General features: G+C 37.9%; 1 long non-coding RNA gene across 2 annotated transcripts; it reads right to left on the bottom strand.

Annotated features, from left to right (window-relative positions):
- Positions 1-753: 753 nt before the first annotated feature.
- LOC149966746 (uncharacterized) lies at positions 754-3,482 on the bottom strand. Of its 2 annotated transcripts, XR_016480414.1 has the most exons (5): positions 2,635-3,482; positions 2,238-2,542; positions 1,993-2,127; positions 1,821-1,921; positions 754-1,747 (listed from the first exon to the last, which is right to left on the bottom strand). It is a non-coding gene; the product is annotated as an uncharacterized LOC149966746 (long non-coding RNA). The 2 variants fall into 2 exon arrangements; XR_016480412.1 differs by having other exon boundaries at positions 2,238-3,482.
- Positions 3,483-5,858: the final 2,376 nt, after the last annotated feature.

A 5,858-nucleotide genomic window follows, 5' to 3' on the forward strand; every position in this document is an offset into this window, starting at 1 on the left:
TGAATTAATTGTATTGACAATGACCGAAATTGGATAAAAAGAGCAGTATTTACTTAAAATAAATAAGTTTCGACTACAATCGTCTTAAAGCAATTGAAATTGACTAAATAAAATCTGACAAACTGCCAAAAGTGATGCAGGACCAAAAGTCGATAAACTGAAGAAAACCTACAAAGTACAAAATAAGGTAAAGGGTCATTCCATGTGTACTCACCCCGTGATGTCACCATGGGTACAGCGATTTTATTCAAATTTTATACACGTTTTATTCAATATTCAAAACTACTATTTATAAATTTTGAGCGCAAAATAATTAGTAGTTTTAAAAATACGACTACATAACCACTACCTAAAGTTTTTTGGGTTACGCGTTCAACGAAATCACCCCCCTCGACCAAATGTTGAATAACTTTCTATTAAATCATTATAATTATATGAAATTTTGGTTTATATGGTGTATTTAGGTGACAAATTTCATGGTTATGCTCAAATATTTGTAGACCCTCGGGTTTTTAATTTAATGACCCTTAAATTGAATAAAATTGTTTTTGGGGGGTTAACGTTCGTTGCGCTATATAGTGACGTCGAAAAACGAAATACACCATTTTAAAAATAAAATTATAAAGTATACAAAGAGGGCTTTCTAGTGATATCAAAACATCTTTTAATTTTTCTTCATTTAATAGACGAAATTCCGATATTTTATGATTTTACAAAACTACTACTTTTTCTGGACAAAGAATAAAACTGGGTTTAAAATTTTAAACATTTTCATCAACTAATTAATTTCTAACACTGGATAATTATAAATTAAAATAATCAAGATGTCATACGAGAACCACAGCAGTCCGAAATAATCGAGGAGATAACAGACGACGATTTGAATAAAACTAATCCAGTGTATTATCTCCCTCATCACGCGGTTGTTCGCATGGATAAAGACACTACCAAATTCCGTGTCGTATATGACGGTTCATCACACGAACTTGGACATCTGTCACTGAATCAATGTCTATTTTCTGGGCCTAATCTCAATTCTGGTCTGCTGATGGTGCTCGGGAGATTTCGGAAATTGAAGGTCGCAATCACGGCCGATATAGAAAAGGCGTTCCTAATGATCTCGTTGGCTCCCGATTACCGAGATGCTGTTCGATTTCTGTGGTCTGACAATCCCTTTGACAAGAAGCTGAAAACGTATCGGCTTACACATGTTCTATTTGGAGTGACGTCAAGCCCGTTCCTGTTGTCGGCCACAATCCAGTATCATTTGCGCCAACACGAATATGATCACTTAAAGCTTTGCCAATCTATTCGAGAAGGGTTATACGTCGACGATCTCCTTTCCGGAGAGTCTGAAGTGAAGTCTGCGTATCAGATGTCGCATAAAATGAAAGGCATGATTAGTTCCGCAGGAATGAATCTGTTGAAATGGCGGAGCAGTTCAAGCGAACAAAAGGAATGTAACCGAGACAATCCGACTGACACTAGAAGTATCACCTTTACTAATAACACCAATTCTCCAAATGTAATTATGGTCCTTGGTCTCACTTGGCGACCTGAAGATGTCTTGACGTTCGACCTGAGCTCGCTTTTGGAATTCTTAGTCTCCAGAGTCTGTACAAAGAGAGCTGTTCTTAAATGCGTAGCACGTATCTTCGATCCAATTGGATTTCTTTCCCCCTTCGTAATCAGGATGAAGATCCTTTTCCAACAACTATGGCAACGTGGGATATCCTGGGATTCAAATCTACCAGAAGATCTCTCAATCAAATTCGAGAAATGTACTGAAGAATTACCTTTATTGCATCAAATGCGAATACCTCGTCACTATTACTCTGGAGAGTTAGATTCTTCAATCGGTGAATATAGACTTCATTTATTTTGTGAAGCATATGCGGCAGTAGCGTACATTCGCTACGTCCTAAAAAATGGTAAATCATGGGTCACGTTGGTTGCTTCGAAGACGAGCGTTTCTCCGCTGAAAAGACTTACCTTACCGCGTCTTGAACTCATGGCCGCAGTCCTTGGAGTCCGATGGGTGACGTATTTAAAACTAATTTTCCCCAATCTTTCACATATTCGTTTATGAACAGATTCCACCATAACTCTGTATTGGATCAAGGGTCCCTTGAATAAATGAAAGCCCTTTGTTGGAAATCGAGTATCCGAGATACAGAACCTGACTGAACCGAGGGTGTGGAATCATGTCAAGGGAAAAGAGAATCCCGCCGACTTACCGACCAGAGGTATGAGAGTCAAGGGATTATTTAACAGTAAGATGTGGTGGGAAGGACCAACGTGGCTGAGCTTAGAAGAGAGCGCTTGGTCTACTGATACTACTACGCCGACCGTAGATCTCGATGTCACCGACGAACTCCGATCTAATGTATTTCAATCTAGCGTTTCAGTAACTCCAGAGCAGCGTATTGTTGTTGACCTGAACCGCTACAGTTCATTCTCCAAAGCCTCCTGGGTTGTCAGATTTAAAGGGTACTCCAGAAAGACTGAGTTAAGACCTCGTGGTCCTTTGACAACAGAAGAACTGGAAAAAGGTGAAAGACTGCTGGTGCGTCAATCTCAATGGGAAGATTTATCGGCAGAAATTCAGGACTTGCCGTTGGGGCGAAGGCTTACCAAAACCTCGAAATTGTACTCTTTGAACCCTTTCCTCGATCAAGATAAACTTCTACGCCTTGGCGGTAGATTGGAACAATCTGACTTCTCCTATAACGAAAAACATCCCTATATTATCATGCATGGGCAAAAAACGTTTGTCTCATTTAATTATTTTGTTTCATCATTTAAGACTCTAATGCATTCTGGTCTTAGAGATACTCTTCTAGAAGTCCGAGAGAAGTTTTGGATCATTCGTGGACGTCAAGTAGCAAAAACTTTTCTTCACAAGTGCGTTAAATGCAAACGTTTCACCACCAAGGCTGGGACCATAGACGTTGCGACACTACCGAGATCTCGCATAACCGAAGCTCCACCCTTACACCGAAGTGGAATTGATTTTGCTGGCCCACTTCACGTATATACTGGAAGCTCAACTACAAAGGCTTACATAGCATTCTTCACATGTTCCGTCACAAGAGCTATACATTGGAAATGGTGACTGATGTTTCTACGAAAAAATTCTTACTATCTTTCCGCAGATTTCTATCCCGTCGAGGTGTACCAAGTTGCATATACTCTGATAATGCACGTACATTCAAAAAGGCTGATCATGACCTTCGAGCAGGGCCGTGCTTAGGGAGGGGGGGGCGATCCGGGCAGTCGCCCAGGGCCTCTAAAATTTTACCATAGGGATGTATATACCAGAGGGCCGCTACACTCAGTTTCGCCTATGCATTTCGCCCGTGGCCGCGAGACCTCTAAGCACGGCCCTGCCTTCGAGAACTCTGGGCTAACCCGAAACACCCCCCATTTGTCGACCTTTTGGGAGGACAAGGAATAACGTGGCGTTACATCATTGAGAGACCAAGCTGAGGTCAGTAAAGTTGCCCTTATTCAACTGATAAACTTGTACTGTAAAAAGGGTTAAATTCAATTTTGCATTGTTTTAGTACGTCTAACTCACTGTTGTAACTACTTAATTTATAATATTCTGAATATATTAAAATCGGTTGTTTCGTCTCAATTATTTTCATTATGATTAAAATTTTATACCGGGCGGGATTGAACCAGGATTACGTTTTTAGTAAATAACTCTGAATTTCGGAGATATATCTTTAAGGGTCATCTCGAGAAATTAATACCACTAGGGACAATTCTTCCGAGGAGAGGTATATTTTGGCTTGTCAACTTGTTAAAGAGATAAATAGTGGTAGTCTATAAATTTCAAAACAATATTTTTTTATTATTATTACGCTAAATAATAGTAATCTCAACTTCCTTGATTATTCATTGTTTGTCAGTCTGTTGTATACAATTGTGGTTAGTCTATAAAGGCTGAGATGCACGAACCTTTCCCCGCAACGAGTCGACAACTAAACAAGGCTTAACCAGACGGTTGAGATATCGTCCAAATCTACTAGATCAGTACTGGGTCAGATGGAGAAAAGAGTATATTCAGCAATTGCGATCTGCAAATCAATACGACAACCCTCGACGAGAAACGATCCTCAAGGTTAATGACTTGGTCCTCATTTCCGACGACAAGCTTCCACAAACCATGTGGAAAATGGCAATTATCAAGGAACTCATCAAGGGCAGAGGTGACAACAAGGATCGAGCCTAAGTACTCAAACTCGATAATGGTCAATAACTTCAACGTCCTCTTCGACTATTGTTCCCGTTTGAAGTAAAAGATTAAGTGATGAGTTTAAGCTCATCGTCGGGCAGTGTGTTAAAACTTAAATTAGACCTTTCGCTTTTTTGGTCTACCCTTCGATTCATATTTTATCGCTGGCCCTTTTTGTAAAAATAATCACAGAATTAATTTCTTCGTATTCAGTTTTGTTTCCTTATCGACGTGTAACTTTATCTAGTTGTAAATAAACCATTGTTGTTTTTACTTAACGTATGCCTCTTAAATTACTTGAGCTAAATAACCAGTCGAGTTTAAGTTAGTCATCTGAGTTGTCGCCCCCCTTTCCCTTTGGTAAAAAGTTATATCAAGGGGTTTCCTCCGTAGAATCGTACACTAGGGAGATAGCGAGTGTTTGAATTCATATCGAACGGGTTATCAGAGGAGTTGAAGAATATAATATACTAAGTACAATTTTCCCTAATTCTATGCACAACCATTTAAACAAAATATTAAAAATATGTACTTAATTAGTTAATTTATGCAATGAATCTTTGCTTCACAGAGAACTGTCGCACTAATGAATCATTGAAGTATCCTTAAAAAAAATCAATAAAATATTTTTGTAAATCTCACCGAATTTTAATTTTTTTAAATGCATCACATTTGCTTTTCTAGGAATGAGATTTCGTAATCTACATAAAATTTTAACAAATTAGTAACTAATTTATTAAAGAACCTCTTATCAAATTTAATACTGTGGCACAATGGATTTTCATCACCACAATCGACTAGTAAATCGCACCACTTAAGTCCTGTTAACCCTAGCTGACCCTGTATCTTATAAAAACAATTGTGGTTTGAATCCAAGAAAGGTTCTCTATTTTCATCCTTTTTTAAGAACTTGGTAGTCGGTTCCTTCTTGGCTATAGCTTCTTCAATACTAATTAACTTTTTCGTCCATTTTGCCAGACTTTTTCGTCCATTTTGCCAAACTTTTGATTTCCAATGGACTCTTCAATAAAAGATACTCGGTTTCTACTCCCCTCTCCAAATTCATCTGGGAAGGAGCTATTTCCGGTCGGTCGGTTAAACGGTTAGAATGGCTAGCCAAAAAGTCATATTTAAGCCAATTGTAGACGCGGTTTTGCCCTCATGAGAATTTTGCGTCAGATAAGAAACGCGTCGGCTCACGTGTATAAGGAACGTACTAATGTTAATTTTCGATAATATATTTTACGGTAAAATATATAATGTTACTAAAACTAAGTATAAGAAGATAATGTATTTCTGCTCTTATGGTATAAATAATTAAAATTATATGTAATATTTTTATAACAAAGGGCAATTTTAAAGCTTCTCATGGAGGCAGAGTTAATTCATTTCGTATAAAATTATATTTTGGAAAAAGATGAAAACTGATTCCTTTAGAACTAAACATATTACTTTTGCAGTACGGTATGCAACAAGTGTTTCCTTTTAACCAGGTAACTTTTTTGGCATGTTAAGGCTTAACAAAAAACCGATGTTACGTTCGAGAAAGTTTCCAGCTTTCTAATATTTCAACAAGCACTATATAAATAATATCTTATGAGTCCTGGCTGTCGGA

The sequence above is a fragment of the Leiobunum rupestre genome, chromosome 1, assembly GCF_980474605.1.
Source record: "Leiobunum rupestre chromosome 1, qqLeiRupe1.1.hap1, whole genome shotgun sequence".
Lineage (NCBI taxonomy): Eukaryota > Metazoa > Arthropoda > Arachnida > Opiliones > Sclerosomatidae > Leiobunum > Leiobunum rupestre.